The following is a 13197-nucleotide window of genomic DNA, read 5'->3' as shown; positions in this document are numbered from 1 at the left end:
CAGTTGGAAACTGTCAGTTTTCAAAATGGTTATGGCCACACATTTCTGAGGAGATAAGAGCTGTCTTGTATTGCATGCTGGCTTCAGGTTAAACTTTTCTTTATCGCTCTGATGTTCTGCAGACACCGCCGGCTACCCCCAGGTTTGCAGCCAGCTTCTCCCACCAGTTAATGCGTATTTTATGAGCCCAGAGATGATGCTGCAGAGAGTGGAGCTGTGCCAAGAAGAGTTGTTCCTGCTTGTCTTCATCCTTGTCTCTTTTTTTCTCTTTTTTTTTTCTTCCTGTACTTGTGGCAGCTGAAAGTGGGGGGAATGCTCTAGCTGTGGCAAGAAAAAACAGCCCAAACTCCTGCATAGCGTGATGGCTGGTGTGCAAATCTACAGCTGCCTGGGAGCAGTGTGTCAGCCACGTGTCTCAGGCTCCTCGTACACCAACTCTTCACCAATTGCTTCTAAGAGAAACTGTGGTTTCTTCCACCAGCCTGTGGTGGTCTGTTAGAGGCCTGCGAATGGTGCCTAGTGCCCCAGAAGTGACATCTATTTGGGGACTGACTTGCCAAGACTCCGGGGATTTTTCAAGTTTGATCCCCCAGTGGGTATCGAATCTGTCGCCTTGTGTCCTGTGGGACAGACCCACAGAGTCCTCAGTCTGGCAGCAGCCCAATGGGCCCTGGGCATGTGGCCAAGCCGCTAGGCCACGAATTTCAGGAGCGAATTTCATAAGCAATGCCTTATAGCTCACTTAAAGGTGATCTGGTTGTTCGGATGAGGCGACTGTGGGTTAGGTAGGATGAAGCTGTTGCAACAAAACATCTTCCTTCCCAGAAAATCCCTTCCTATAGGCGAGTCTTTAGTCATCTTTGTAACCTTTGTCACGCTCTCCTCCCTGGGGAGTCTTCTCTGTGACCTTTGCTATTCTACCAAGGCGTCTCATAAATTATTATTCTTTTAAATGGCACTTAGGCTGTCGTAGTGGCTGCTAGCCTTGAAGATTTGCAGTCTACCCTGTAATTTTGAGAGGGGAAAAAAAATGGTTAAGTGACAGAAGAAATATTGTACTTCGCGATAAAACTACTTTTGTGTTTCATTTTCTGCTCAAGTCATTCATATCCCTGTCACTAACCTCATTCAGGTCAAGGGCTTGAGGCAGAGAACAGGCATAATATTTTTGGTCAGACTGATGCATCTGAATATTACAAACATCTGTAATTTTGAAATTGAAATGAGCGTTGTGTTAAATCCTCAGGCAAATAATATTAAGGCATAATAGATTACTGAAGTTTGCGTTTCTTTTGGCAGTTCAGACTGAGGCTCTTTTGGCTGGTTATTCCAGACATTAATGAACCCGCTCACACAAAGGGAGCTGCTCCTTATGGCTGCAGATTGGATCCCCTGTTCCATGAACTTCATAGGAAATTCTGCGGGCCAAGTAGCTGAAATAATAAAGAAAAAATTAATCAGGCACACATTAAACGTGAAGCATGGAAGAAAACATCTGCAGCGCTCAGTGGACGTCTGGGTAACATACTTGCAGTGCTGTTTTGCCAGCTTACATCTGGAGTGGTTCATCAGAAGAGCACAGATGCTAGTGTGAAATAGGTCATCATAGCAGCAGGGCATCAGAACAGAGACGTTTCTTTCTTTTTCCTGCAGTAACAGCTATTCCTTTTTATTCACACCAATTATGAAAATGTTAGCCAAGTCTGAAATGTGAATGCTTGTATTGTGACAAGCCAATACTCTGAAAGGGCATCAAGGTAAAAACTGGCCTAACGAGGAGGCTTCAGAGCAGCAGTCCTTTTGCAGTACACACTGAGTATGCTTTAACAGACACAGTGACTGTTTTTTGGTTAAGATTATGATTTCTTTTTTTTTCCCTTGCTTTATTTTTGTATTTTAGTAGAGATGTTACTGAACGCCTTCTTGGTGGCAAATGCCCAGAAGCGGAGATGCTAATTCACGGGAGTTTCATCAGTCATTTCAAAGGAGAGGTCACAAAGATAAGAAAAATGAACAGCACGCAGTATGTGAAGCAGTGACATTCAATGAGTCCTTGTCACTAGCAGCCATTAGCATGCAAGCCTGCTGTTATGTTTCAGTGCTTTATGTGCTTTTCTTGACCAGGCAGGGAGCCTTCGGAGCACTGTAGCAGTTAATACCATACAAGTTATTGTTTCTTTCTTGAATGCCTTATATTTTTAGTACCATTTAGATGCTTCTCTGTCCCCTTGTGCAGCTAAAATTTTAAAGAGAATCAAAGAATGCATAATTTATATCTGTCCCAGAGGTAATGGAGTGACTCAATGATATCTGTGAAGGGGATGATTTTAAATTTCATGTCTTATGCAAGAGGTGATTTTTATACGAAAACTGCAAAAATTGGCCTCGGGGATACCCAGATAATTATCCTTACAACAACGGGTGTGGATTCCAGGGGGATTATAGCAGAAAGCTATAGTGTATTGGATTTACCCTTGTGTATCATGGTTGTCATAATCGAAAACATAGCAACTGATAGATCTCAGGGAATATAACTTATTTTGACTTGGAATAGCACATGCAGGAGATGTGAAGACAGGTTTGCTTTGATTCTGTTGAAGAATTCATGCAAGATGCAAGGCATTTGTTTACTGCTGAAATTCTTTCCTTCGGTTAAAGGAAAAAACAATTGTTTACTGATGTTGGGCAGAACCCATCAGTACGTGCTTTATCATACAGCACAGTTCCACTAGACTATTTCTGGTTTCATTTACCAAGAGCCTAGAAGTGCCATGGCTAGAAATAAATGTCTGCTTCTTTGATATGCTATATGTTTGAAAATGCACTTTAAGGTCTGTATTACAGACAGTTCAAAGGGAATATAAATTGGTGCATTATTCTCTCTTTTTTCTTTTCTTTCCAATCTAGTCCCACATATTCATTGAATTTTATCAAGACTGTTTTCAGTAACATGTCTTTAAAAATAACTTACCATTTTGTATTTTATGTAACTTGGACTTTGTTATATTTAAATAATTGTTATGATCTTGCTGCTTCCATAGTTTAAAAATGTTTAACATCCTCTAAAACAATTCTACACTGACTTTTAGCTTTGCGTATCCAAGGAGACAGCTGATCTTATTTGCTTTTCCTTTGGAAACCCTCTAGTTTTAACTATTCTTTCTACTTCTTACAGGGTTGGCCATGAAAATTTGTAACGTTCCTTTGGAAATACCATGATGGGGACGCTGAGGAGTTACTTTGCTTCCTGCAGGTCTGTAAACTCTATTGCATTCTCTCTCAGCATGTAAGTCCTATGCTGACTTGGTATCTTTTTTTGTCTCAAATGCATGCAAAGCAACTTAAAATCCAATTTTATTCTGGCGCAAGCGTGAAAAATGTTTTTGTTTCTTGCAAAATGTTGAGGACTTAGCTCTGTTCTGTTACTGTTGGATAAATGGAGAGTAACCCATTCGTCTTTCCTTTGAAGTGAATTATTGCAGTTTATAGAGTTGAACTGCAGAAAGGAATTGGGCCTGTAAGTCATTTTCACTGCACTGCTATGCCTTTCAGTATGTGTTGAAACTGCATTACCCTAAAAGGCCCTGCAATCAATTGCTTCCACCCAGGTTGCTAATATGTGAGCGGCTGTCCCACAGCTATAGCTGTGGATGTTTCGAGAAGCACATTGAGAAAAGGGCAGCAGAATTACTGGGGCTTTTGGGTCAGGAGGAGCTCAGGTTCACAGAAAGTTTAAGAAAATTAAAAATAATAAAAAAAAAGTTGGTATTTAAGAGACTATAAAAAGAGCAGAAAAATAATAGCTTGACTGCTGTAGCGTCAGCGTGGCAAGGAGCAGTGAGGAACCTTGTCCACCTGAACGATAGTGTTCTAAGCATTGTGGCCCGCGATCGCAATGATTTAGAGGGTAGGAAACACTCCCCTGCATTTCAATATGTTTTTCTACGCAGCTGTATAACAGAGAAAAATTTGATTTCTTACTGCTTTCAAAGGTAGTACTGAACAGCATTTTTATAGAAATTTGCTCAGAAAAAACAATGGGAATCAACTTTTTCATCTAGAAGGTCATACCCTGCTATCAGATCACACTCAGGGTCTGTGGCAGTTGTATCTGGCCCTAAATAATACTTCTCTAAAATGTTCATGTTTGGAACATGCTCTGTTTCATTTGCTTGGTTTACCTGAGAGCACTTTGGGTTTTATTGCTTTCCTTGTTGCTTCTGTGTAGTTAGGATTGCATTAGTCTGTAGGAATTCTGCAGGGAAAGTGACATGTAAACCTTAAACAAAAAGAAATCCAGGTGGATTTAGGGAATGAGTGGTATCAAAAACAACTTTTAATTCATTCCTGGAAATTATTAAGATTTGGTAATACCTTTTAAAGCCAACCCAGATCCAAAATGCTTTAGAAACTCTTTGAACCTAGATGCAAACCTCACAGAAGGCTACAGCTTCCGTAATGAGCAAAAGCCCTAGATCAGACTGGTTGAGATACTGCAGATACAGATCTGATCGTGGTGCCTCGGGCCTGTGTTGAGTGAAAGCTCCGTGTTGAAAAATAAGTAGCTTTTCAGAGTAATTGCACAACTGTTGAATGATCTGTGTCATGCTAAAGCTTTATGACTGCACTGTTTCTCTTTTTAATGTTGATATCCTTTAGGGCAAAATTTGTATTTTTCTTTAGTGGTGAGGGGGGGAGGAGAAGGAAGTGCAAACACTGAAGGGCATTTCAGATAAAGAGAGAAAACTTGTTGCACATGTTGGCATTTGGGTTGTAAATCCTTTACTAGCGGCAGCAGCTTTATGAAATCTTCCTTTCCAGGCCTATCTGTGAGTGTTGTTTGAATCACAACTCTCCAAAGAGCTCCAAGAGCTCCTGCTAAGTTTGCCGAAGCAAAATGTGGTTGGGCCTGTGTCCTAATGAATTTGATACAAATGCAGTCAACAGCTGCTCTGCTGAGGAAGCTTAGGCGAGTCGGTGGTCTAAAACACGTTTTAAAAGTTTCCTTGTTCACAAGTGTGATTCCTGAAGAATAACGGCTTTGTTATATACATACAAGTTAGTATTGTGGCATTTAAAAAGGGGATAAATATATTAATTTGATATATGTACATACTAAGTAGTATAAACTAGTTTGGGTATGGCTATACTGCACCCTTATTATAATGCTGAAGCTAAGGCAAACCAATTAAATTAAAAGGCAAGACATTTCTACTGAAGAGGAGATCCAAGGTGTGATTTCCCCTTGGAAAACATTGCCCCAAGGTATTATCAAAAGATTTTGCATTAAACCTTTGCAAGAAATAGATATTTATGCCAATAAGAATGCCATCACCGATATATTTTTCATTTTACACAGTTATAAAGCAATTACACAGCAGTTGGCTGGCTGAAGGCTGAACTCACTGGTCCTCGGCCTGGGGTTTGGGTAAAGCTTCTTTTGCAGCTGTGTAGGTATCTCTTGTACCACTTCTCTGTAGCATCTGGTATTGACATTGAAGGAAAACAGGATACTGGTCTAGCCAAATAATTCATTTAATCCAGGTCAGCTTTTTCGATTTATCCCATGTCTTTCACTGGAAATTTAATGTATTTTTTTTTCTTATAAGTATCTCCTCCTCTTGTACAGTTCTTGTTTGCTTAATCTGTCTTTTATTTCCTGCCTACAATCCCTCACCCATTCTCCAGAGAAGTCTCCTTTTTCCCTGATATATTTGTTACTTGTTCTTGCTTTGTTGGAGTTCCATTCATTTATTGCTGAAGTTTCTTAAATTTTTCTATTGGGGTCACTAAATGATGCATCTCTCGAAACGCCTCTTGGGGTCTCCTCAAACCATTACCTTTGGCACTGCCACGGTGAAACAAGTGTCTTGGTTTTAGGGGGAGGAGAGGAAAACAAAAGCAGTGAAAACAGCTCATGGCTGCCCCATGGGGTTTGAAGCCCCCCATCTCTGTCCTGTCCTCCTGTTAAAGCCTCCTGGGCACACGGTCGGTCAGGGCTTGCTCCTAGGTGGGATTTGGTGGCGGAGGTGCTACTCCGTTGTTTCATGGCTTCTTCAGTAATGAAAACACAACTGGAAAAATACCAATCTGTCAAAAGTCATGGTGGGGAGGGAGAAGGGGCCGGGGGGAAGAACCTAGGGAGAACAGTTTGCCATGGGACCACGCATGGCTTCTTCAGTAATGAAAACACAACTGGAAAAATACCAATCTGTCAAAAGTCATGGTGGGGAGGGAGAAGGGGCAGGGGGGAAGAGCCTAGGGAGAACAGTTTGCCACGGGACCACATAAGCATGGCAGCCATACCTTTGATCTCCGTACCAGCGCTGCAGGTGGACCTGGAGAGCCCTGCTGCCACTGTGTTAGATACACGTGCCTGCCCTAAAGCCATGCTGCCACAGAGGCCAAACCCTCCATGCCACCAGGCTTTGCTCACGGGGCTGCGGGGGTGATGAAGAGGCTGCATGTACCCAATGCATGAAGGTCTGCAAAGGGGAAGCAGAGGGAGGTGATGCACAAACCATAACCGTGGAGGCAAACAGGAGGGTGTTATCTTTGCGCAACTTATATGCAAATTACCTGGCTACAAAAAGGCAGAAAGGAAAGGGAATGTTACTACCTGGAAATGTGCCATGTGTGCATTTGATGCATATATTTGAATTACTGAATAGATGGAAGCCAAATAGCCTGGTAACTGGAGAAAATCTATAAGCTAGATGCTCTAAGGAAATGTGGTAGAATAAAATGGGAGAGTAGGGGAAGTAAATCTCACAGAGCTGCTGCGGAAGGACAGTTGCATTTTATCAGAACAGAAATTAAAACAGGACTGTGAGTTTGTGAAGACTATTGTATCCAAATCATGGAGTATATGTGCAAGCTGACACATATATGCATTTTTTTGGTTTTGAATGATGATGCCTGGTTGGATGGGGCTTTGATCAGCATGGTCTAGTGGGAGGCGTCCCTGCCTATGGCAGAGGGGTTGGAACTAGATGATCTTTAAGGTCCCTTCCAACTCTAACCATTCTATGATTCTGTGGTTCGGAGGGTCTGTGACCAGCCAACTATTCTTTTATTGCCCACAGCAAGATAAGGAGCAGATGACTATTAGAAAAAATAAAATGACAATTTGCTTACCTGAATAAGAACTGTGGCCAGAGCAAGAGTTCTGCAAGACACTGAAATTATTATGCATGCAAGGAAAACAAATCAACCAACCCAAACAACAAATGGACCTTCCGTTGGCTTTTACATTTTGACCTGTTCCCAAGGAATTCCTAGGAATGGTGGCAAGTACTTCCTCTGCTGGAGGAACAGCCCAGAAGCATCCTTAAATACCTCCCAGTGGTTTAATCATAGCTGCTGCCCAGAAGAATGGAAAAACAGTTGAGAGACTACAGACTACACAAAGTGTCCATAGATTCAGATCAGGAGTAAGGCTCTGTACCATTCTCACTTCTGTTTCAAAGAGGCAATTAGATGATAATCTTTGCTGACCTTAACTCCTGGGGCATTATAGAAAAAAGAAGGGAGACCTTCAGTATCAACAATCAAGAACACCTTAGGGACACCAAAGATCATTTGGCTGTATTACAAACAAGGGCAAACATCTCTAGATAATATATGAGAGATGTTTATCTAATCTTCCAGTGAGGAAGATTTCAGTGCTACCTTGTGTATGCTCTTCCAGAGCTACACAACACTTAGGAGGATGTCTAAAATCCAAGTTACTCTTTATTTGCTCCACAGGAAGCCATTTGGTGTGCTATTTATAGTGAAGATATTTGTGGTAATCTGTCAAATACTAGAAGGAAAAATTACTTTATGTTGTAGTTTATTTCATTTGCTGATCTATTTTTCAGAATAAGCATTTGCAGTTCCTATAGGTCCCATTCCAAAGCCTTTTTTGTGTGTGTCTTCCTTCCATGTACCTGCATCCCTCTGTGTATTGTTAACTTCTTGACTCAAGTATCAGTGTTAAGAAGCTGACTATAGTCAATATGACTTCCAGATGGATACAAATTATGTAAAATAATCCCAGAATTTGAAGCTCGATAATTAATTATGGAGGTATACCCTCGATTAAAATTACTCCAATCCATATCTTACCTTGGCTTTGTCTAGGTGGAATTACTGCTGGTGTCTTCTCTCTCTCTTCTATCCTTTAACTCTTTTTGGTATGATGCTAGGTAATGAATTACATTGTTGGAGAGACAATAAGCGTACCACTGATGGCTCTCAGCATATGGATAATGGCACATCTTGTACCTTTTCATTGCCCACAGTCTGGCTGCACAGAGATATCTGAACCACAGATGAGGTGAAATGGTGGCTATAGCACATTTCAAAAACAATAATTGTCCATTCAGGTCCCTTTAAAAGAAAGACAGCAAAGAATTGCTAAGTTTTCTATCACTGAGGCCCTCAGAAGAATCAATCACGTCATGAATAATAATAACACAAGAGGGAGGACAGCTGCTCAACTGAACATCATCAGTATTGACACCTTCCAGGAGGAGTAATGAGTAATCCACTTGACCAAAGCAGGTGTCACAACAAGATAAAAGTCATAAGCTGCAGCTCCAGTGAGAGTCTGTTGCTGTAGAAAGTTATGAATTGATTTCACTTGTGAAAGGCAGCTAAAACATCTCCAGTTGAGACAAGGAGAAATCCACTGTCACTGTCCAAGTCTCCAGAAACAGCAGTAAAACTTGCAGAGCTTGTTACTTAAAAAAAACCAAGGAGTGTTCAGATGGCCAAATGCCAGCCAAAATGAACAGCTATGAAAAATCTTTTCTTTTTTGCACCAAAGCCCAGCACAATGTTGGCAGGTTTATGTCCCTTTTCTCCTGCTTTTTAGCTAAAATATGTGGAAAGGCTACCTGTTCAGATAGTAAACATTAAAGGAATTTTTTTGGATTTGTGTACACCAGAGAAGAATGATGGTGAGTTTGATCCTGCAATGAATATATTTGTGATGCTATCACCGTGAGAAGCTGGCCTGTGGTGATTTTTCAGTTCTTTGTTGTCAGCCTTGAAAAATCTCTTTGACACTGGTTAAATTCAGGAGCAACATTTGTTCATCTTCAGAACTCAAAACCCAGCAAATTTCAGTCAATATCATAAATAATAGTAAGGCAAACCCTTGAATTTGATAAAATTTCAGCTCTCTTTGTAGGCTGAAGTGTAGCACACCTGGCACTTTGGGACCAAGAGTCCTGAGATATACTGCTCCAGATAGACTCTGGATAGGGTCAGTTATCACATCAGAAAAGGGAAAATACAGAGAGAAATTGATTATTAGATGCCACAAGTGAAAAACAAAAAGCAAAACTTATAGGAATCCACATCAACATTAATATGGGTTGGCTGACTCCGTAGAAGAAATGATCCAATAATGGCTGTAGGCAACCATTCAGGAAATAATGTGTTCCTACTTAATGTCATTGATCCCACATTTGAGAAAACAAGAAAAAGACCACTGAATATTGTGTTCAAGAGGCTTTATAAAAATCAGAGGAAAGCATGACCAAGCAGTTTGCTCAAACAGCAAAAATGAAAGTAAAAAGATGAAAGAATATCTTGGGTCAAGCCACTCTTTAACTTTGAGCTTTCAGAACACTATTAAAAATTAACTAAGGTAATACATACTAGTGCCCAAAATATCCTAGAACTCAAAAATTTATTCTCCTGCTAACTACTCACAGTTTTGGGGTTTTTTTCCCCTAGAATCATAGAAAATAGGCAAGTAGCTTGAGGGCCTTGCAGCTGCATCAGCTGTGATGACACTCTTGCCATCAGAGCTGTGGCTGAGGGCCTCCACTGTTGGAGGCTCTCTGGGCAGTTCATTCCAAAGCCTGATTTTCTGTACCACCAGAAAATGTTTTTTTTTTCCTTTCTTAACCTGCAAGTTATTTCTGTCCCACTTGCAGTGAATAAGAATGGGTTTTTCCCTTTTTCCTTGCAACCATCTTTAATATTTTCAGGGTCTTTTGTCATGTTTCCCCCAGTTCTTGCCTTCTTCACATTGAAAAACAATTTATTCCTTCAATTTTTTGTCACAGTATATAGTACTATGTGTATACTCACTGTATAGTACTCACTGTCAATTGGTCACATACTCCTTAAAATGTGGCATCCAACACTTTACCTAAGGTTATGGTTGAAGTCTATCCAAAGTGAAGTAATAAAGAAGAATTCTCTGATGTGTCTTGTAGGTAACATTTTGCTTTATATTTCCAAGCAGACATTCAGACGTATGTGACAGTGACTCTGTTGAAGATTGTGATCCACTGGATAACCTCAGATCCTTCTTAGTAAGACCAAACCTATTTGTTATTTCCCATCGAATGTTTGCTGAGTTGACTGTTTCTGTCCTCACCTGTCAAAGATAATGGCCAGCAGCTCTAAGATTCCCTCAGTCAGTTTTCTACATATTCTAGGGTGAAATTCATAGGGCTCAGCCAATTTGAAAAAAATTAACTTCTCCCAGTTCTGTCTAATCTACTTTTTCCTATTATGACCTGTATTTCTACTCCTCTGTCTTGAGAGCTAACTGCTGTGGCTTTCTGATCACAGCTGATCCTTCAAACAGCCTTACCTCCCGCTGAGTAGCAAACCAACTGTTTCTTCTTACCATTGCTAATCGTGGTATTCTTACTGTTGCACTTGGTGGGTTTTCTTTTGATGGTTTTCTACTTTTACATCCCCCTACTGAAAATACATTGCAGTGTTACACAGACCAGAGGAAGGGCTTTGAAAACAGTGTACGATTTTCATAATATGGGATTCCACGGAGGGACTAGACTGAGAAGAGCAATTGAAGACAGTTATGGCAGTACTTGACAGGTAAAACACAGATGTCCCTATTCTTACAGTCTCAGTGGAAACCTGGCCTGATCTAATTAATAACAAGGAACCAGCATCAAAGAGAATAAAGAAAAACGTTTCAAGGATCTTGAAAGCAAAAGTCAGATGTTAAATCCAGGAGAGGGCTGAGTCTGAAATATGGCACCCTTGTTCATAAAATTGACTGACATCACGTGTTTTCCTTAAAGGAGACTTAATTTCTTCATAATGTTCTTTTAATGTTTGAAGGAACCAGTTCACTTGTGTAGTTAATCACAATGTTCTGTGTTTCTCTCTCTCCATGAAAACATCCCAGATGTTCTTATATTTTATTTTTCACTCTTCACGCAGCCTTTTTACTGTTTGGAGGTGGCAAAGAAGCAAGGGGAGAAGGGAAAAGAGATGATTACAGAGTAGTAAGTTAAAGACATGGCATATTCTGCAATGAGTTCTAATACATTGTCAAATATTCATTCTTTTTTGATGGTTTGTTGCTTTATTGTTTTTTGGGGGTTTTTTCTTTTTTGATGGTTTGTTGCTTTATTGTTTTTTGGGGTTTTTTTTTGTTGTTGGTTTGTTTGTTGGTTTTTTTTTTCTGTGTGTAAGCTATTCAGCAATATCTCTGAAATCCTGGCCAAAGTTCTGCAGGCCAGTTGCTGTCAGGTTCTCATGTCAGTCACACATGAGTAAGATCAATCAAATGCACTATCTGGTCTCAATGAAGTGTAGATACACAAAGAGAGCTCGTTGTCCTCTTGTTCTGGGGCATGGAACGTTTTGAGCCTCTGATCTCTCTATAATCTCTCCAGGAGCATACCCCTTTAATACTAGAGACCTTTGCCTCCGGATTTTATAATGGTCAGTCCCGCAATCCTTCCTCCATTAATGCATCTTTGATTTTTCCACCTCTGTAGCTCCTTCTGTAAGTTCACGTGAGTTGAGATTTCTGTTGAGAAGTTTCTCCCTGTCAAGAGCAGGCAGCTTGCAGTGCCTTAGGACAGGCTTTCAGAAAAAAAGTCGGTGTTTGATAGCCAAATTCAGCATGCTATTTTAAGATCTTTAAGTTATAATAAAAAACCAAGTCTGCATGGGTGTCCTTTGTGGCAGCATTTTGTTTGCCTCTATGAAGAGGTTTCCCTGCACGTGCTGACCATTCACTGGACTGATGACAGTCTCACCACTGAGTGCATGAGGTGCTTAAGACTATGGAGCCTAGGTCAAACCTAGACTTTTCTTTGCAATCCCAGGCCCTCCAGGCTACAGGCTTTTTGCCTGGCACTCCCAGTAGAGAGCTGTAACTCAGCAGCCTATGGCCTTGGTCCAGAGTCCATTCCTCACTCCCCTAGTTCTCCTTTTGTACTCCCACCTGCAAAATTTCCCCAAAAGCTTGAAATGGTTGGTTTATTTGTCAGTTCAGCAGCATTCAGGTGCTCAGTGAGAGTCCATAGACATACGGTTAAGGATTTACATCTACACAGCTCTCTACTGGTAGATAGGAGTTCCCTCTGACCAATTTCCAAGCTAACCAGAAGCTGTGTAGCACAGTTAGCGTGATGCTGAGTACAAGCTAATAAATTGCCATGATTGGCAGTGTTTATTAGCTCTGACTCAGTGCAGTTAACTTGGCCTTGGCATTGTTAGTATGTTTATGTGGCTTCCAGTTGCCTCCAACTCTGAGCAGAACAATCCTGAATTTGCTCAGTGTGGGTCCAGCAGGCTGGTGTCAACACCCAGACCACACAGACATGTACTGTGGTAGGCCTTGCCCTACACTTAAAGCACAACAGATCCCTGGAAACGAATTGCTCAATGAGTAGTGAAGAAGCCTTTTTTAACGGATTAATGTCTCCTGTCCCCTAAAACTCTGAGCTCAGTTTCCCATCTCCCCCTCATATCCCTGCAGGCAAGGGTCAAACCATCTTCTGGAGGCACATCCATGCCAACCAGCAGGTCTGCCCACCCCTGCCCATTGGCTTTTTCCAGGCAGAGTTTCTGCTGGCTGCTCTGCCTGCCTTCCTCTCTGTAGGCACCAATTTCTGTGCTGCTTTGCCGTCTGGCTGCTGGTTTTCATTAAACTTGTAGTAATGGAATTACCTCTTGTGACTTTTCTCCAACTTTCCAGCTGGCTTGAAAGTGGGTTCAAATTTGCTATTGCCCCAGCTCTGCTAGTGAAGGTGTAATAGATGGACAGGCAGAGGTTCCATTAAAAATAACCAGAGAGAACGAAAATCATACCTGCTCTTTGCTCACAGTCTGCATTTTTACATTATTTTGATACTATATTATACAGATCTGATCTCAGAGCATACTGCCTTCAAGCTCTCATTTCCACAGTCATCACCAGGGGTT

The 13197-nt window shown here is 41.1% G+C and overlaps 1 protein-coding gene across 2 annotated transcripts in view; it reads left to right on the top strand.

Annotated features, from left to right (window-relative positions):
* The window catches only part of ENOX1 (ecto-NOX disulfide-thiol exchanger 1), a 299113-nt gene that overhangs the window by 37089 nt on the left and 248827 nt on the right, over positions 1-13197 (top strand). For both annotated transcript variants that reach the window (XM_014966054.1, XM_014966052.1), the window contains exon 2: positions 3176-3253. The gene's annotated coding sequence lies outside the window, so the exon portion shown is untranslated. The remainder of the gene's footprint in view (positions 1-3175; positions 3254-13197) is intronic.

The sequence above is a fragment of the Calidris pugnax genome, unplaced genomic scaffold (assembly GCF_001431845.1).
Source record: "Calidris pugnax isolate Ruff unplaced genomic scaffold, ASM143184v1 scaffold20, whole genome shotgun sequence".
NCBI lineage: Eukaryota > Metazoa > Chordata > Aves > Charadriiformes > Scolopacidae > Calidris > Calidris pugnax.
Note: the sequence above shows the minus strand (reverse complement) of the source record. Positions and strands in the feature narration are given on the sequence as shown.